This window comes from Cervus elaphus, chromosome 21 (genome assembly GCF_910594005.1).
Source record: "Cervus elaphus chromosome 21, mCerEla1.1, whole genome shotgun sequence".
NCBI lineage: Eukaryota > Metazoa > Chordata > Mammalia > Artiodactyla > Cervidae > Cervus > Cervus elaphus.
The window spans coordinates 20,989,004-21,009,859 of NC_057835.1; the positions used below are offsets into that span (position 1 = coordinate 20,989,004).

The 20,856-nt window shown below is 46.1% G+C and overlaps 2 long non-coding RNA genes across 3 annotated transcripts; one reads left to right on the forward strand and one right to left on the reverse strand.

Moving 5' to 3' along the window:
• The first annotated feature begins 2,309 nt into the window (after positions 1–2,309).
• On the forward strand, positions 2,310–4,565 carry LOC122678970. 2 transcript variants are annotated; one of them, XR_006336297.1, is made up of 3 exons: positions 2,310–2,517; positions 3,514–3,661; positions 4,522–4,565. It is a non-coding gene; the product is annotated as an uncharacterized LOC122678970 (long non-coding RNA). The 2 variants fall into 2 exon arrangements; XR_006336298.1 differs by lacking the exon at positions 4,522–4,565 and adding an exon at positions 4,378–4,432.
• Positions 4,566–13,759: 9,194 nt separating this feature from the next.
• On the reverse strand, positions 13,760–14,719 carry LOC122679036. The gene is made up of 3 exons (XR_006336316.1): positions 14,615–14,719; positions 14,083–14,190; positions 13,760–13,927 (listed from the first exon to the last, which is right to left on the reverse strand). It is a non-coding gene; the product is annotated as an uncharacterized LOC122679036 (long non-coding RNA).
• Positions 14,720–20,856: the final 6,137 nt, after the last annotated feature.

Here is a 20,856-nt window from a genome sequence, read left to right on the forward strand (position 1 = left end):
CGTTGTCTGGTCAGCGATTGGGGTGAATATAGATAACTTTAGCACATAACCAGGGAATTATCATTTAAATAAATCCTTCATATAAAAACAAATAAATAAAAATTTTAAAGTCTGTCTGTTCAGAAAGCATGTTTTAGAAAGCATGACACATCATTTCTAAGATTCACATTGACCATGACTATGACCATGACCATGATTGGCCCATGGTGAAGGCGACCTGATGGTGAAGAACTCCCTTTTCAGGAGGACATGAAAATCAGCCCAGTGTATTCTTTCTCCAACATTTATCCTCCATTCTGGCTGCTTAATCCTCCCACTCTTGGGTCAAAGTCTTTGAAAGGCAGGCTGCAATGAAGGGTAGGATCAGCTTCAGCTCCAAGATCAAAATATCTTAAATTAGGTACCAGCTCTGCAATTATAAGCTGTGTGACCCAGGAAGAGGCTTCCCAGGTGGCATTAGTGGTAAAGAGTCTGCCTGCAGGAAACATAAGAGACGCAGATTCGATCCCTAGGTCAGGAAGATCCTCTGGAGGAGGGCGTGGCAACCCACTCCAGTATACTTGCCTGGAGAATCCCACAGACAGAGGAGCCTGGAGGGCTACAGGCCATGGGTGGCAAAGGGTTGGACATGACTGATGCGACTTAGCACACATGCACACACATGACCCAGGAAAAGGTATTCTGACCTTTCTGAGTCTCGGTATCGTCACCCGGAAAATTTGGCTAATAATTGTGCCCAACTCCCAGAGTGTTTGTGGGGATTAAACAAACTAATCCATGGATCACAGTAAGTATACCAAGTGTGTGTGTGTGTGTGTGTGTGTGTGTGTGTGAGTACCTGTGTGTGCTCGGTCACTCAGTTGTGTCCTATTCTTTGCGACCCCATAGACTGAAGCCCGCCAGGCTCCTCTGTCCATGGAATCCTCCAGGCAAGAATACTGGAGTGGGTTGCCATTTCCTTCTCCAGGGAATCTTCCCGACCCAGGAGAACTCGTGTCTCCTGTATTGGCAGCAGATTTTTTACCATTTTACCACCTGGGATACCCTAAATACATGATACATATAAGCTATTATTACTATTAACTTTGGGGTTGCAAAACCCTAAGGGACTGGAAACAGAAGGGTAAGGCAACGGGTCTGGAAAGGGGCACAGCAATTGTGGGCCTAGCAGACTATGGGTCAGCTTAAGGCCACCTGGTGCCAGGGCCGGGGTTGAGAAGCTGATGCAATCACTCCACAGGATAACCTTTGTCTGTTTCCCAGCTTAGCCAGAGCCAGTTTGGTTAATGGTTAGGTGAGTGGCACTCGCAATGTGGTGAGCCTGGAGGGCCTTCCTGCGTACTTGGGACTAGGTATAACCAATGGAAACACCCTCTCAGAACAGCCTTATGGCTGCCAAGGGTGGGGGAGGGAAGGATTGGGAGTTGGCAACTAGCAGATGCAAACTATTATATACAGGTTGGATAAACAGTAAAGTCCAACATATGATGTGTGTGTGTACATGCTAAATCAGGAACTATATTCAATATCTGTGATAAGCCCAAAATGGAAAAGAATATAATATATATATATATATGTATAATTAAATTACTTATCTGTACAGCAGAAATTAACACAGCATTTTAAATCAATTATACTTCAATAAAATTAAAAAAAAAAACATCCTCTCCAAGTGAAGGCTCCTAAGGTGGTTGTATTTTCTCATTGCCTGGCTGTAGGCTCTTGTGCAGGGACAAGTGTGTGGGCCACACCCAAACAACTACATGTATGGAATATTTTGAGTAGGCACAAGCTTTAGAGCTGGGCATCTCTGGGGTCTAGTTCTGCTTCTCTCTTCTCTCTACCCCAACTATCATCCATGTGGGAGATAAAATGACAGTGAAAAGCACAAGCTCTGGGTTCAAATCCTCTCTGCGCTGACCCATCAATAGAACCTTAGACAAATTGTTGGATGCCCCTGGGCCTCAGTTTCCTCACCTGTAAAATGGGGATGATAATCAAACGGATCTGTGTGACTCTTGTGAGGCCTCAGTGAGGTAAATGCAACTCAAGCCCTTACCCCAGGGCCTGCAAATACACTTGAAGAAACTGTAGCTGCTAGTTTCTAAGCATATTTTATTGACCACTAATTGTTCTCAGTCCCTTTCCTCTGTAACCACGTCTGAGGATAAAGGCAGAGAGACTTCCGAGCTGTGTACGGTCACCACGCCAGTCTCCTGGGCTGACCCCGAGGCGTTTCAATTCGCCCATCCGAGTCACGTGAGCAGAAGACAAAATCCTTGGCGCTGTTTGTGGAGTTTAACTGTCAAGATGTCAGCCACGTCTCAGCTGCTGCTCTCCTCTTCTTGGCTTCCGAATATCCGATCTAACGACTTGGCCTGGAATCCTCAGATTTCACTGTGAGAGTGAAATTTACAGGCTTTCCCCAGTGGAGCTCTTGCTGGAGATGTTTGCAGGCCAGGAAAATTCTTTCTTCTCTAATGCGAGGCAGATGCCACTTACCTAAAGGATGATGTGGTGAGAGAGACCCTGTGGTCGGGTTTCTGGGATCTACTCCATATGCAGAGTTGCTGGGGACATCTGGCCATTCTGCCAGGGTCTCAGTTTAACGGGAGGCCCTGAGTGTCTGTAGTCCATGGACGTCTGCACAGAGCCTGAGGGTGCTCCGGTGAGGAGGGAAGGTTCTCCTCTTTCTCACTCAGACCTCCGAGGAAAAAGGGAGGGACGGGCAAACCCGAGGCATCCCTCGCTCCACCTGGTACTAGGGCTGGACAGAGCACAGGGCCAACTCCGATGCTTTACTCCAAGGGAGAACTTCTGGTCCACCCACCAAAGCAACGACATTGTGACTGGTGGCACTTGGCTTTACCTAGCTCAGGTGACCCTGTGACTCCCACTACCCCTGCCTAACTCACCCCAGGGGAGGCACTGCAGCACTCGGGGAGCTGAGGCAGGTTCAGAGTCTGAATGACTTGGGCTTGAATCCTGGCCCTACCTCCTTTTATCTGTGTGACACTGGGCAAGTTACTTAACCTCTCTGAGTCCCAGTTTTCTCCTCTGCAAAGTGGGGGTAATAATATCCACTTTGTAGGTCTGTGTGAAGATCGGAATGAAATGACATGAATGGTGTAAATGCAAAACATTCAAGAAATGGAAATGGTTTTTAAAAAATGTCTCATGGGATCCTTTAAGGTTGTGACATAAATAAGAAAATCAGCTGAGTGGTTGAGAAGGACAAAAATTGTGATAGGAATAAACTGAAAGCCATTGACCAAACCGTCTATGTGTCTGAGGTTAACTATTAATTCTCTGTTTTCCTGAACATTGTGCACGTGCTAAGTCATTTCAGTTGTGTCCAACTCTTTGAGACCCCATGGACCATGACCTACCAGGCTCCTCTGTCGATGGGGATTCTCCAGGCAAGAATACAGGAGTGGGTTGCCGTGCCCTCCTCCAGGGGATCTTCCCAACCAGGGATCCAACCCATTTCTCTTATCTCTCCTGTATTGGCAGGCAGGTTCTTTACCACTGAGCCACTTGTGAAGTTCCTGAACATTGATGAAGCTCATATCCTGGGGATGCCAAAGTCCTCGCTCTGCTTCCTAATCCCCTTCGCTGTCTCTAAGCTGTTCTGGGCCATCCACTGATCCACTTCCACAAGGTATATTTATCTCTGCTGATTCACACTGAAATGGTTATTTTCTTGTACCAGAGCTCATGAAAGAGTGACCAAGAATTCCTGGTCTCCCTGTCTTATAATTCCAAACTTTAAAGAACAGAGCCTTCTCCAGCTCCTGTCTGCAGCAGCTGCTTATGTTCCTATTAGCAACTGCACAGATCCGAGCAAATACTGGAGGCATGAACGTCCGTTCTCCAAAGTCCCTGCTCCAGCGCTCAGGGGAGGCTTCCAGAGCATTTAAAAACCCCAGCCCTTCTATCTTGAAATAATTATAGACTCACAGGAAATTGTAGTGATAGTACTGAGAGGACCTTGTCCCCTTCGCTCAATTTCAGTGATTACATCTCGCTTACCTCTAGCAACCAGGAAATTGACATTGTGTGTCAACGTACAATGTGTGTGTATTGCTATTCATCTTTGATCACAAGTACATTTTTGTACGCACCACCACAATCAAGCTGTAAAACTGTTCCATCACCACAATCGTCTCTCCCTTGCTTCCCCTTTGTAATCACCCCCACCCCCTGTCCCAACCATCCCTGACCCTCTGCAATCACGTGGAATCCATTTTCCAAACTGATATACCTTGGGGAATGAAAGGGGATGCCACCAATTATTATGCCGGGTCAGCAGATGTATGCTGGGATGTTTAGTCCCCTAATTAAAGGAATTATTTCTGGGCTTCCCTGGTGGTCCAGTGGTTAAGCATCCGCCTGCCGATGCAGAGGACACAGGCTCAATCCCTGGTTGGGGAAGATCCCATATGCTGAGGAGCAGCTAAGCTCACGGGACACAACTACTGAGCCCGTGTGCTGCAACTACTGAATCCTGCTCGCCTACAGCCCGTGCTCTGCAACAAGAGAAGCCACTGCAATGAGGAGCCCACACACCACAACGAAGAGTGGCCTTCACTCGCCACAACCAGAGAAAGCCCACAAGTAGCAATGAAGACCCAGTGCAGCCAACAAATGAATAAATACAATTTAAAATGTATTATTCCTGTGTGTGTGTATGTGTGTGTGTGTGTGTGTGCGTGCACATGGTTGGGGGTGTGTAGGGAGTGAAATGGGCTTTCTTGGTGGCTCCGTGGTAAAGAATCTGCCTGCAATGCAGGAGTTGCTGGAGATGCAGGCTCCATCCCTGGGTCAGGAAGATCCCCTGGAGGAGGGCATGGCAACCCACTCCAGTGTTCTTGCCTGGAGAATCCCATGGGTCCTAGTCAGTCCATAGGTCCAGAGGAGCCTGGTGCGTCCGTAGTGTCCCTAAGAGTTGGACACAACTGAAGCGACTTAGCATGCTCACACACAGACAGTAAAGCACTTCCTGAAGCTTTAAAGCTGTCTGATGGCAAATCACCCTCCAAGAGCTGCCTGTGAGCTTCCTCCTTTGGACCGTGGGAGTGTCTGGCTCTCCAGTGTGTGTGGCAGGGTTTAATTATTCTGCAGTCATGCCCACTGCCGGAGGGAGAAGCTATTGTCCCCTGTAGAGCTGCCAGGAGGGTGGCTTTAAAGACATTTTTTGGTTTGCTTTCTCATTGTTTTACATCTACCTCAAACCACTGCACTCTGCCCTCTGCTCCCCTGGAAATCACCTAAGTCACCACTGACTCTTCCTTGCTACTGCCTGCCCTGGAGAGGTCAGAGGTTCCCAGATCCTGGCCCAGGTTCTCCTCTCACCCCACGCACTCTCGCTGGGTCATCTTACCCCACCCCGGGCCTTTAATAATCAATCACTCATGTTGATGACATCATGCATGTTGATCTCTCAGGTTCCTATTCTCCAGGCTGATCTGGCCCCCTGCGGCAGGGCTTAGGATCTCCACACACAAGTGGCTCTTCTTCCAACCCCTGCACATTTTGAAATGTAGTTCAAAGTTGTTTTTCTTTGTATTTTTCCCTCTTATCTGGTCTTTTCTGCCTTAACTCAAGTATGGATCTAATGGATAGTTTATACATCTGAGAAGGTTAGTGCACCATAACTATGTTGAATAATCCTACCAAGTTGCTTTAACTTCTTAGCATGATCAGAAAAGACCTACTCTTTGATTTTCTTTTTGCATTTTAAATTGATGTGAGCCCCCAGCAGGTGTTTTGTGTTTATTTTTTTCCTAAAAACAATGTTCCCTTTATTACCTTCAACGTACTGCTTTCTGCTTGTCCTTTCCCAGTCTGTTTCTTCTCAATTTCCCTTCTTGCCTTATTATTGTTATTTTTTTAATCTCCTAGTATTCTGGTTTTGTTTTCCAAGGGGGGGTGCCTGAGACAACCAGTGACACAATAAATATTCCAGTGTGGGTGCCATGTGTCCCCAGGGGTTTCGTCCTGTGATGTTCAGCACAGATGCCACGTTCTTCGTGAAACCCTGTCTCGTTTCCCAATCAGAAAGTCTTTCAGTTCTTCCAGCCTTCTCAGGCATTTCTTCTTAGTCGTGATTTCACTGCTTTATGTTACATGCTCCCCTATGAGACCCTCAGCTCCTTGAGGATGGAGATCATGCTCTTTTTCATCCTGGAATCATCTCAAGCAATAGAATTGATACTGTCCAGGGTTTTTGTTCTTCCCCAATCAATAGAAATTGACTAGAGATCAGACAAGAAATTCAGGTAAGGGTTTACTGGGGCTCCTGCTAGATGCAGGAGGAAGCAAAAAAGTAAGTTCCCTTGCTTGCTGACTCCCTGAGTGGGGGCAAGCTCATTCCTTCCATGGATGGGGAGAGGGTAGGAGTGTGTCCAGGGGTCGGGCTGGAGGGGTGGCTTAGGCAGTTTGCCCACCCCTTTGTGGTGTCGAGTGCATGGGGTATGGGCAGTACCCTGCTTTTGCTTCCAACACTTGAGATTTTTTGCTTGTAGCTCTCCAGAATGGCAGTTGGGTTTTTGTTTTAGTTTTGTCTTTGTAACTTTTAGGCTTGCCAGGTCACACAGTAGTAAAGAATCTGCCTGCCAATGCAGGAGCTGCAGGAGACTTGGGTTCGATCCCTGGATTGGGAAGATCCCCTGGAGATGGGAAGGGCTACCCACTTCAGTATTCTGGCCTGGAAAATTCCATGGACAGAGGAAGCTGGTAGGTTATAGTCCATGGGTTGCAGAGTCATGACTTTTGGTCCAGAATTTGTTCCAACTGCACATGCACGCAGTTATTTTTAATTTCATAAATTTTCTTCGTATTTTGTAACTCAAGGAGAGGTATGTCCAGGTGCAAGGATTGCCGCACTGCAGCAAAGGGCCCCAGGTCCCATTATTCTGCCTCAGAATAATGCCTTGCACAGGGAAGATGCTTAGGAAAGACGTGTAAAAGCTCTGTGATCTTAAGAAAGTCACTTTCCCCTCTCTGATCATTCTTGATTTCCTTATCTGTAGAATGAGAAAGTGCATAGGGTTGGACTAGATGATCTGTAAAATTTCTTCTACATCAAGAAAACTTTGAAGAAAATACTTATCTCCCTGGCTAACTCTGCTGCTTCTAGAACTTGTCATCCAGAACTAGTCTATGTCCCTTGTATCCTAACCAGAGAGCTGTGTAGCAACTTGTGATACCCAAGTATCTCAGACTTTAATACCACATGACTTGTCAAAGATAAGGTTAAATACCACCACCCCAGGCAAGCAACCAACCACAAAAAACTAAAGGGAGGGAGACAAATATCATATATCACTTATATATGTGTGGGGAAATAGCACGTAGCCAAGATGGCATCAGGCAGACTCTCTCGGCCCACGCCCTCTCGCCCTCGCCCCGTATCCTGTAAACAATGATTTTGCATGGTTATGTAACAGCTAGAACACTGATAGCACCGCACATGTGGGTCACGATGTACTTGCTTGGCCACCGGCTACTTTTGTTCTGTAGACCTATATGAGCCCCACCTGAGAAACCCCTTTTGCTGCTGCACCAGCCCAGAGAGAAAACACATGTCTGCAGTTCCCGCACCCCTTTGAGTTTTCTTCCGGCTTCCCCACTTGTGTCTTGCCTACCCTGGGTTCAGCGAATTTGCAAACAGTGAGACAACTGGTGTAGTTGGCAGGATACCTGGCAGGATGCCCAGCAGGTAGGGGAGCCTGAGGCTCCGGTGGAAGGAGGAAGCCGGTGGCCACCACTCAGCATGTGGTACCCAGTGGAAGGCTGGGAGGCAGCGGACAGGTCACCGGATAGTGTTGAAAAGGCGTTACAGGCGGTGGGTTCCAGTTTGCAGACAAAGCGGCACGGGCCGCCACTGGCACCTTGGGGTGGATTTTCTCGACTTCCTTGAAGGTGAATATGGACAGTGCCTGCCATGATGCTGTGCCAGTGCATGAACTGCAGAGACGGGAGGAAGGGCTAGAGCAGCGTGTACGTATGCTGGAGCAAGAGACGCGTGGCCTTGAGGAGCCCAGCACCTCGGACTATGAGGTAAGGAGGGACGATGACGGTGAACCTGGTGAGACCGCAGGTCTCCGCTTGTCAGTGGGGCCCCAGTTGTGCAGAAAGTGAAGCGCAAGCAACCTATCACCCCTGGGGTGGGGGGAGCGTCCTCATGGGACCCCCAATGTGACTGAGTTCACAACGTATCGACCAAATACTCAGGCAGAGTTGGTTGGCTTGGGTAAGCAGTTGCGGCAAAAGCAAGGGGAACCCTTGGTAGCATGGCTTTTGTGACTCTGGGACGCAGGGGCGGACAGTATCATTTGTTCTGGGGAAGAGAGAGAACAGTTAGCCTCTATAACCACTCATCCCTCATTGAAATAAATGTTGCAGAACGCTAGGCGACTCATGCAAATGCACACCCTGATGGCATGGATTAACATTGCCATCCGCACCACATGGATGAATGTGGGAGAGCTCCCGAATATCCTGAGTAAATGGTATACCTATGCTGAGTTGACCCAAGTGATGAGAGAACTGGGCATGAAGCAGTTGATGTTTATCCGAAATACCCGAGACTCAGAGGACCAGCGTTTTACTGGGGGCATGTGAGATGCCATTTTGAACAATACCTTGTCCACCTCGTATATATATATATGTGTATATATATACACACATAGGTATAACTGAACCACTTTGCCATACACCTAAAACAGTATAAATCAGCCAAACTTAAAAAACAGACTAGAGGGAAAAAACACTCACACAGGTGGCACTAGCAGTGAAGAACCTGCCTGCCTATGAAGGAGATGTAAGAGATGCAGGTTCAATCCCTGGGTTGGGAAGATCCCCTGGAGAAGGACACGGCAACCCAGTCCAGTATTCTTGACTGGAGAATCCCATGGACAGAGGAGCCTGGCGGGCTACCGTCCACAGGATCTCAAAGAGTCGGACACGACTGAAGCGACTTAGCACACATATGCACACAAACACTCATATCCATACACACAAAATATTCCCTGGTGGTCCAGTGGTTAGGACTCTGCTCTGTCACTGCAAGCTCCTGGGCTCAATCCCTGGTCAGGGAGCTAGGATCCTATAAGCCGTGTAGCATGACCAAAACACAAAGAAAACACACATACACTGCCAGTGTGTTCATATCTCCAAACCTCGTTGATCCAAAAAAAAAAAAAAGGAAAGATTTGACTTATACAGGGAGAAGATGGATAAGGAAGAGGAGAATTGAGCACAATGATAAATATCAATATACATCTGTTTATATACACATGGCCTGCTTTGGATCCTCAACACCTTTGAGATTGCAGTTTTCATCATGTGTTGTCCTTTCCTTTACTTTCCTTAGCTATTCTTTCCCCTTAGTTATTATTTACAATTTAGACATAAGTGTATTATACAGGTCCAAGATAGTTTCTATTACAGTTTATATGGAAAAATGTCAGCCAGATAAAGTTATTTGCATATTATTTCTTAAGAGGAAAGACATAATCTTCTAACAACATCCCACGGTCTTTCTAAAATAAACCTTCCTTCTTAGTTGTTCCTGAATGGACATCTCGATCTGTTTCATACTAATGTGAAAGTGTTGATACTGATTAAGGGAAAAAGCAAAGCACAAGTAATTAGCAAGAATTTTAAATTCTTCCTTGTGTTTGTATGGAGCTTCACAATGAAAGGAAATATGATTTTCCAGGTTTTATTTTATTTAATGACTAAAGCAACCTGTTGGAGAAAGTAGATGAAGTAATATTACAATCCCTGCTTTATAGATAAGAAATGTGAGGCTCATGGGAATTAAGTATCTTACGTAAAGTTACACACTTAGAAAGTGGCTGAATTCATTTATAGTCCAGATTTCCTGACACTGAGTTCCATGCTCTGTCTTGTAAGATTCCTGATATTTGCTATCAACAAATTTATGTGTTCAATACTGAGGTTTATCCAAGTTTACAGTTTTCTGGCAGATATAATAAGTTTCATTTTGCCTGATGGAAAGTTTTTGTTTTTATCTTTTCAGGTGTCAGTATTAATTTCAGATGGGTAATTTCTGAAAACCTAGTACCTGTTGACATGAATATCAAGTCCTACTCTTTACGCCCTTAGCCAGGGTGGCTGGTGAGGAGCCGCATTTCATTTTGATGTTTTAGTGACATCAGCCACGCTGTGGCTTGCTTTGTGCATTGTCAGGCCTGCGGACAGGGCAAAAGAAGTCCCAGTGTGACGGGGAAGAACCTTTGTATTCTAAGTTAATCGCTAAAGGGATGTTGCCTATAAGCTTAAATTATAAACGAGGGCCCATCTCTGGGAAACTTGCTTCCCAGGGAATAAACATTGAGCTAAAATACCTTTGTTTGGCTCAGAGCCTCCTGACCAGGCCCACCTGTGCATAACTGCCGGGAGGAAGAAATGAACACATGCCCTCTGGGGGCTGATGGCAACCAGGAGGTGTTTGACTTTACTGCCTCCTGTTGTAATATTAAAGCAGCCTGAATTCTAACTCAGGCAAGATGGTTCTCTGGGGCATGAACCCCACCATCTTCTCAGCTGGCTTTCCAAATCATCATTCCTTGCCCCAAGAACTTGTTTTTGTGATTTCTGGGCTGTTGAGTGGCGAGCGGTATGATCTTGGATGCAGTAACACCCAGGTGTGCTAGGGAAGGCCACGTGGTGATACCTGGTTGACAAGTCTGTGGGGACGGAAGGAGGAAGGGATCATTATATCCCTGGCAAGAAGAATTGGGGGTGGCTCCCTGGGGGAGGTGATGCTTGAGGTGGGCTCTTCAGTGTGAGCAATCTTCCCCTGGTGGTCAGGGGGCATAGAGCGGGCATTTCAGGAAGGGAAGCTAGTGTGAGCAGATGTATGGAGGAGGGACACAGTGTCTGGCGGGACTGGACAAAGGGGACAGGGCTGCTCTGAGACAGAGGTGAAGGTCAACCCAGCCAGAATTCAAGGGACCCTCCAGTCGAAGAGCCAGTCCACCTCACAGGAGATTTGTGCAGACCTTCTGGGCCAGTGTTTCTCAATCCAGGTGCACATCAGAACCATGCCCATGGTTCTGACTCCTTGGTCTTAGGTGGAGCATAGGCTTCCTCAGAATTAAAAGACATGCTCCAGGTGTTATTAACTGTTAAATAATTATTCTAACACTTGTTAAAATGATAAGGGAGACATTTATGACTATTGGGATGGGATATTGCAACAGGGGAGAGACATGGGGTTCAACTCCAAATATGACATAGACAAATGGGGATTTTTAGACAATATGACAAGGTAAAGAATCTGCCTGCCAGTGCAGCAGATACAGGCTTGACCCCTGGGTCCTGAGATACCGTGAAGGAGGGCACAGCAACCCACTCCAGTATTCATGCCTGGGAAAACCCATGGGCAGAGGAGCCTGGCAGGCTACGGTCCATGGGGTCGCAGAGAGTCAGACAGGACTGAAGCGACTGAGTACGCACCTGCATGCAGTCAATAGGCAGAGGGCCCCGGGCACCACTGGTGACCTTAAGAAGTAGCTGACTTTATTTATTTATTTAATTTAAACAAATTTTTAGACTTACCTGATGGTGCCATGGATGGGGAGTCCGCCTGCCAATGCAGGGGTCACAGGTTTGATCTCTGATCTGGGAAGATTGCACGTGCTAAGAGAACCCTTGCATTACAACGACTGTGCCTACACTCTAGAGCCCATGTGCGGCAACTGTTGAGGCCTGAGCACTTAGAGGCTGTGATCTCAGCAAGAGAAGCCGCCACGAGGAGCCCTTGCACTGCCGCGAAGAGTAATTCCCACTCTGCAACTAGGGGAAGCCCATGCAAAGCAATGAAGACCCAGCACAGCCAAAAATAAAATAAAAGTTGTTTTTAAAAAAGAGGTAAAAGACCTATATTAAAAGTATATTTATTTGGCTGTGCCAGGTCTTAGTTTTGACATGCAGGATCTTAAGTTGTGGCATGTGAACTCTTAGTTGAGGCACGTGGAATCTAGTTCCCTGACCAGGGATTGAACTCAGGCCTCCTGCATTGGAAATGTGGAGATTTAGTCACTGGACCACCAAGGAAGTCCTATGAAGGAGCTGACTTTAAGGTAGGATTCTGAGTAAGGAAGTTCAGAAGACCTCAATTCCCTATCCTGTACTTATGCTCTGCTCCCTCACCAATAATAATCATGATAATGATAAAATATGCTGTGCTTAGTCACTCAGTCATGTCTAACTCTTTGAGACCCCATGGACTATAGACTGCCAGACTCCTCTGTCCATGGGATACTCCAGGCAAGAATACTGGAGTGGGTTGCCATCCCCTCCTCCAGGGGATCTTCTTGACCCAGGGATCAAGCCTGCATCTCCTGCATTGTAGGCAGGTTCTTTACCCCTGGGTGGCTGGGGAAGCCCAATATACTATTTAATGTTATTTAAAAAGCAAAATATAAGCAATATTTTGGATGCTGTGGTAGTCATGAAGCCTCTGAGATGTGCATCTACTGGAGAACAGTAGGATTATTAAGTACAAGGAGAGGCCGTCTGAGGTTGGATAATATGATTTGACTTATTAACATGATTTCTGATTTGATGCCAGCCAGCTGGTTGGTCCAGAGGTAGAGACAGTGGGACAACAAATCCATAAGCTTGCCAATAAACAGAGCAGAATTGTAAAAAAGGCACACATTTTGAGGTAGCTGGGAGGATATTACTAAAATGACTGACCTTGGGGACCTAGATAATAGGAAAGAGGGAGACTAGGACAAGTTGGAGGGGCTGGGGTCCATGGAATCTGACACTTAAACAGGCAGGAGGTCACTGATTCCTCCCAATAACCTTGTAAGTGGGTAATATTATTATTCCCAATTAATAGATGAGGAAATTAAGGCTCAAAGTAGTTGTATGATTTGCTCTGGCTCATAAAGCTTGTAAGGGGTAGCAGCAGGACAGGGACCCAAGTTTGTTTAACAACTAAGAACAGTGTTGTTTTCACGGAGAGGGAAGAGTGAAGTCGTAAGAAGACCCATTTAAGCCAAGGAGGCCATATACCCAGCTAGGTAACCATCGTGGCCCTCCACCTTCCCATCCCAGCCCTAGGGAAGCCCAGGGTGCCCTGTCCAGAGGCTCTGGATGCTGGCATCAAGTTCTCCTAGTGTCATCTGGATGTGGTCCTGTGTGCCAACATGACAGGTAAAGGTCACGGCTGCAGCGAGGGATTTCCCATCTGTTGATAATCAAGTTCTTCAGCCAACCACTCCAAAATTGAAATGCATGTTTAATAAGCTGGCTCTCTGCAACAAAGCAATTTAACTCACTGATAATTATGCAGGTCCACCTCCTGCTCTCAGGATGCTGGCTTCATTCACAGTGTCCTCGATGTGGCATATTGAAAACCCTTACATCTGTCCTGGGTGCTTAAATTCCCAGAGATGTGATTATTATTTTGGAAATGTCAAGAATTCAGAGTCTCACAAAAGGACCAGCTTTCCACTCGGTTTGGCAGTTAAATATAGGGTGCTCAGTTACGCTTGAACTTCAGACAATGAAGCTTTATTTTTTTAGTATAAGTAGGTCCCAAATATCACATGGTATAAATTTTTTTTGTTAAGTATTCAAATTTGATTGGGCATCTTGTACTTTTATTTGCTAAGTCTGGCAGCCATATTTTCCACATTGAATTAAGATTTCTACTCAGTCACAGATTTCAGCTGAATCTTTAACTCCAGGACAGCAGGAACCTGGAGCATGTGAAGGAACTGTGGCATTAGTGTAGTCCAGTTTGTACTGGCCTTCATTTTTTGTAGTTACTCAAAGCAGCCATGTTTATCCCATGGGATCCAGACTCTCAGCAAGAGTCAATTGACTGGGGTGACCATGTAAGTCGAATTGGTCCAATCAGATCTGTTTCTGAGAACTGGGAGTCAGAGAAAGCCAGTTAGTCTTTGCAAGTGGTTGAAACTGAGGGGATGGCTCATGAGATAGCCCATTCATTATTTCTTCCACAAATATTTCCCTTTTCACCAAGCTAGGCTGAGTTTATTTTTGTTGCTTGAAACCAAGGGGGCTCACCTGAGAAAGGGTGGTAATCCTAGATTGTGTTTAGTAGAAGCACGCAGGAATCCTCTCCTGGGACTGCCATGCTCATCTCATCCCCACTGTCTTAGTTCATTCAGGCTGCTGTAACAGAATATCACAGACTGGGTAGCTTATAAGCAATGGAAAGTCATTTCTCACAGTTCTGGAGCCTGGAAGTCCAAGGGCAGGGTGCCAGCATGATTGGATGAGGGCCCTCTTCTGCGTTGTAGACCTCTTGTGTCCTCACGTGCAGGAAGGGGCTAGAGATCCCTCCAGAGCCTGTTTTATAAGGGCACTAATCCCATTCACAAGGGCTCCCCCCTGGTTTAAGCATCTCAGAAAGGCCCCACCTATTAATACCATCCCCTTTAGGGGTCAAGAGGACAACATATGAATTTTAGGAAGACACAAACATTTCAGATGATAGCACCCACCCACCCAAATGCTACTCATTCTTTAAGACTAGGTTAAGTCCCATTTTCTCCATCTTAATCATCCAGCACATTTAAAAAAACTGATTGATTACCTGGTTATCAAGGTCTACCTGAACTGAAGGGCTTCCCTTGTTGCAGAGACAGTAAAGAAGCCACCTGTGATGCAGGAGACCGGGGTTCAATCCCTGAGTTGGGAAGATTCCCTGGAGAAGGAAATGGCAACCCACTCCAGTATTCTTGCCTGGGAAATCCCATGGACAGGAGCCTGCCGGGCTACAGTCCATGGGGACATGACTGACATGACTGAACAGCACACACCTCGACTGAAATGTGAGAACATGAAATTCTACCAGAGAAGCAGGACTTAGTGGAAGCTATAAAGAAGACTTTGAAACCTTTTTCAACCTTTTTATATTTCTCCACTTTAAAACTCCAATACTTTCATTACCTGAGACCCTTCCAGGCTGCACCCTTTCTGAGGTAGGACAGAGAACATTGTATCAGGATTCAGTATATTAACCTTCTGGTTGACTTCCACTTTTTCTTTTTAACTCTTTGTTTTATACTGGGGGCTTCCCTGGTGGCTCAGATAGCAAAGAATCAGCCTGCAATGCAGTAGATGTGGGCCTGGAGGGCTACAGTCCAGGAGGATCTTGGCGGGCTATTGTCCACGGGGTCGCCAAGAGTCGGATATGACCTAGAGACTGAACAACAACAAAGCATCATAAACCACCCTTCCCCCCAAAGAAGGCCTTCTTTCATAAAAACTGGAAAGGGCATGGGGCCTCAGGTCAGGAGGAAATACGGAGTTTCCTTCTTGTTTCCTCAAATCTAGACTGGCTGGAAACCACAGAGCCTTCTCTAAGCCCACTTCCCCACTAGCCCTGTGGGCCAGGCTGGCCGGCTTGCATCACAGACCCAGCGGTGGGCACAGAATCACAGGAAGGGAACCAGGTCCAGCAGGCTCTGCTCTGTGATGGGGTAACTGGGAAGAGGCTTGTGTTCTCAGGTCCCGGATGTGTAGGGGCTTCGTAGGTCCACCCGACAATAAACGTGATCCGAGGATCACTGCAGGCTCTGGACAGTGACAGGAGCTTGTCTCCCTTGCTTGGGCTGAAGCTATTAAGGGAGGCAGTAGCCAAAGACACCACAAGTTGATAAAAAAGATGAAAGTCCCTCTAATCCTATTGTGAGCAAAAAAAACAAGAGAAGGGCAGGAGGGCTGCCCCCTACCCCGCCCCTCCTAAAAATCAGAAAATATTTCTTGAGTGAATGTAAAGATTTTCTATAGTCTTCTCCTTTCCTTACCTAAATCCTACCTGAATCCTACCTCAAAGGATGGTCAGAGAGCAAGAAACAATATCAAAAAGGACCTAAAGATCAGAGATTAGAAAGCAGTATAAACACTGCATTCCCCTCCCCCCATTAAGATCTACTGATAACTTCATAGAATCAACTCCTTTTAATCTTTTTTCAAGCAACGTAAATCAGCAGGTAGCCCTATTAGAATGATTCAAATTTGGAGATGGAGAAATTGACTGCGAAAAGCATTTAATTTCCTTCTCTGGTTGCAGGCTGTATCTTCTCACTGGGAAAACCCATGTGATTTTAGAGATTTTAGAGCCCAGATGGGCTGCTTAGAGGTTAGAGGTAAGCCGATCTCCCAGAGGGGACTGACAGCCGGACCTCTCAGATCAGAGAAAAATACACGCTCATTTGGACAGGCAGTTAAGTGATGCTCCCACTTCTTGCAGACTCTCTGCTTTGGCAGCCTGGTGCTGTCAGAGCCACCCTTGAACACATGAACACTGTAGAATATTTTGAAAATACTGATTAAAAAAAAGAAAATTAAAATACAATTCAACCACTCAGCTATTACCACTATCATCATTTTTTTCTTTTTTAAAAAATTTACTTATTTTTAATTGAAAGATAATTGCTTTACAGTATTCTGTTGGTTTCCATCAAACATCAGCATGAATCAGCCATAGGTTTACCCATGTCCCCTCCCACTTGAACATCCCGCCCACCTCCCTCCCCATTCCACCTCTCTAGGTTGTTTCTGAACCCCGGTTTAAGTTCCCCGAGTCATGCAGCAAATTCCCATTGGCTACCTATTTTACATATGGTCATGTATGTTTCCATGTTACTGTCTTCATACATCCCACCCTCTCCTTCCTCCCCCCACCCTCTCCTTCCTCCCCCCACCCCCAGGCATGTCCATAAGTCTCTTCTCTGAATCTAATAGACACAGACTAATTGCTGCTCTGAAAATAGGTTCATCAGTACTATCCTGTCATCATTTTTAATCACTATCTTTGCGGGTCTCTCTCTGTGTGCATATGTGTGTGTGTGCACACGTGTGCTTGCTTAACATGACAATATATAGGTCATACCATATATTAATGGTATTAATATATTAGGTCATACCATATATATTAGTTTCTGTGTCTATGTATCTGCTTTCAAAAAATGACCAAACAATATCATGGGCACTTTTCTGTGACATTAAAAACTCTCATACAAAATCACTTTCAGTGACTGCTGGGTATTTCAGTGTGGGAATGAGCCATCATTTAATTATTCACTATCCTGTTATTGGACATTTAGATGGTGTCCAATTTTTCACTCTTATAAATAATCTCGGGAATGAGAATTTTTTAACCGTGCTTTTGTTCACATCTGTGATTATTCAGCTAGGATACATCCTTGGAAGCAGAATTGCTAAATCAGATCTTGTAAGATTTTGAGGTTTGGGGGCAGCTACTTGCCATTGAGTTGTGGTAGTTCCCTTTGGCAGCGGTCATTTTCTCTGAAACTCTGACTGGGCAGTACTGGGTCTTCAGCATGTCCTTGTCTAGTTGGGAGATGAGGCCCTTTCCTGGGGAGCTCTGCAGTGGGCAGTGAGCTTCACACCACAAAGATACCCTTCCTGTGAACACACTCTTTGTTGGTCTCACTTCCCTGTCTCACTTCTCTTACTTCCTCACTTGTCTTCCTGGGATCATGTCCCAGAGAAACTCCTTGCATCCAAGTCCTTATCTCAGAGTATGATTTTGAGGAAACCAACCCCAAGTTTGGGCTTCCCTGGTGGTTCAGTGGTAAGGAACCTGCCTGTCCATGCAAGAGATGTCAGTTCAATCCCCTGGTTCAGAAAGGTCAGGAAGATCCCCTGGAGAAGGAACGGGCAACCCACTCCAGTATCATTGTCTGGGAAATCTCATGGACAGAGGAGCCTGACAGGCTACAGTCCATGGGGTCGCAAAAAAGAGCTGGTCATGACTTAGCGACTAAACAATGCCACCACCAAGTTTAGGAAACCCAAACTAAGTCACATGGAAACACACCGGAGGCAGGAGCCACTCTTCCCCAGTGTCCTAATCTGCTGTGACAGAATGCCACAGACTCGATAGCTTATAAACAACGAGAGCTTATTGTTCCCAGTTCTGGAGACTGGGAGTCCAAGATCAAGGAACTGGTAGATTTGTGTCTGGGCTTGTTTCTTCTTAGAGGGTGCCTACTCGCTGTAGGGTCAAATGGAGGAAGGGAGTAGTTTTGCTATAGCCTCTTTTTTTTTTTTAACCAACTTTATTTTATTTTTTAATTTTATTATGTTTTTAAATTTTTGACTGCACCCATGGCATGTGGGACCTTAGTACCCCCACTGGAGATTGAACCCATGCGCTCTGTATTGGAAGGCTGACTCTTAACCCTTGGACTGAGGAATTCCTTCTTTCCAGCCCTTTTTATAAGCGCGTTAATCCTATTCATGTGGGCTCCACCTTCAAGGACTAATCACTTCCCAAAGGTGCCACCTCCAAATGCCATTGCAATGGGCGTTAGGGCTTAACATATTAATTTGGGAGGGGCAAACAAATATTCAACCTATAAAAATTGGGTGAATAGTGGCAGTAGTAGCAGTAGTTGTAATAATGATGATTATAAAAGAAAAGTTATAAAAGTTGTAAAAGAAACAAGTCATGGGGATGTGATGTACAGCACAGGGAACATGGAATATTGCAAAAACTTTGTACGGTGACAGATGGTGATCAGACTTACCATGGTGTCTTTTCGAATGTATAAAAATATTGAATCACTAGGTTGTACACCTGGAACTAATATAATATTGTAGGTCAACTATACTTCAATAAAAAAATAAGCGGTTTTAAAATAAAATTTTTAAAGCAGTAATAATAATAATAATAATAAAAGTATGGAGTAACAGTGTTTACTGTGCACTTACTGTGTGCCAGAAACTGTGCTAGGCTCTTCCCATGTATTAGTCCCCTCGATCCTCACAATTCCAGGAGGTGTGTCGTATTTATTGGGCTTCCCAGGTGGCGGAGTGGTAAAGAATCCACCTGTCAATGCAGGAGGTGCAAGGGAAGCAGGTTCGATCCCTGGGTCAGGAAGATTCCCCAGAGAAGGGAATGGCAACCCTCTCCAGTATTCTTGCCTAGAGAATTCCATGGACAGAGGAACCTGATGGGCTGCAGTCCATGAGGTCTCAAAGAGTCAGACATGACTGAGCGCGCACTCGCACACACACACTATTTATTATCAACCCTCTGGCTGGATGAGGAAACCAAAGCCTTGGATGGTCAGGGAACTTGCCCTAGAAGCCTGGCAGGAATGGCAGAGCGGGTGAAGTCTAATCCCAGGACCAGCTTTGAGGCCTGTCCTCAGAGAAAGGGACATCTGAGCTAGTCCTTTAAGGAGGAGTATGTGAGGTCCACTAACTGGACAAGAAAAGGAACCTCCCAGACAGATGTGGGAGGTACACTCCACTGGGGTTCACTGCAGACAGATAAGGAAGGAAAGTGTGATGTGTTGGGAAGAGTCTAAATAGAAAAAAAGGATGGAGACTGAAGCATTCAGCTGAGGCCAGGCTGAGATGGACTCCATTTCCTGCTAAGAACTTTGGGCTTGGAGCTATTGGATGGAGCACTCTTTTTGTGATTAATTTTTTGGCCATGATGAGCAACATGTGGGATCTTAGTTTTGCAACCAGAGAGCAAACCCATATCCCCTGCCTTGGAAGCGTGGAAGTCTTAACCGATGGACTGCCAGGGAAGTCCTGGATGGAACACTTTTAAGAACAGAAATAACACACCGAGACCTGTGTAGCAGAGTGGAAAAGGGACAGTGATGGGAGAGGTGGCAGGGGAGCCAATTAGGAAGTGAGTGCAACTTGATTTGCCTCCATCCTGCCGTTTCTCTCACTCGCTCGGTGGAGAGGGACCTGGGCTGACTGGCAAATCAACTGGGCAGCTCCCCTGGGACGATCATTTTAGCAACTGGCGGTTCTTCCTATAGATGAGCCAGGTTTGCAGAGCAGCCTACAGACTGTCCTGATCTATAAATATCTTCCCGGATCCTTTTGGTTCTCCCCCAAGTGCTCTAGGTAAAAGCCTTTTCTCGAATTCAGACAACCAGAGAAACCGCCAAAGCCTCTGCTTGGGGAAGGAGGGGGTGGAGAGAGGGGCAGTGCTCAGGGATATAGGTGGTGGAGCCCTGCATGTTTGAGCTGGTCAGGACTAGAGAGAGGAGACCTCCAAGAGGGGAAACTGAGGCTCAGAGATGAGCCCCTTTCAATCATACGGCCCCACCTTAGGTTCTCTGCCGTAGCTGCTTCTGTTGCCTCATGTTCTTCCCCCAGGGAGTCAATGGGAATACTGTGCATGTGTTGCATGCTAAGTCTCTTCAGTCGTGTCTGAATCTTTGAGACCTCATGGACTGTATGTAGTCCACCAGGCTCCTCTGTTCATGGGGCTCTTCAGGCAAGAATACTAGAGTCGGTTGCCATGCCCTCCTCCAGAGGATCTTCCCGACCCAGGGATTGACCCTCATCTCTTAAGTCTCCTGCATGGGCAGGCGGGTTCTTTACCGCTAGTGCCACCTGGGAAACCCTGGAGTACTGTGCCCCGCTCTTCAAGTCTGCTTACACTGTCATCTTCTCAGTGAAACCTACCATGACCACTTATTCACCGTGGCACCTGCTCTTCCCTTACCTGCACTTTCTTCTGCCTTTTGCCACTGTACTCCTCACCTCCTAATATACAAGGTCATTAACTGTCTGTTTCCACCCCGTTAGCTTCTCAAGGTAGGACCCATGTCTACTTTGTTTGCTGGTAGTCCCAAGTTTCTAGAAAGTGCCTGGCAACAGCAGATGCTCAATAAATATCACCTGGACTAACCATACTCTCTTTCTCTTGTCATGACTGCCTTTAATGGCAATTTCCAACTGGTCTCACTGATGTTAAAGACAGGTATAAATATGGCAGAGGGATAATAATGATGATAATAATCTTTAACTGAGTCACAATTCAATTGG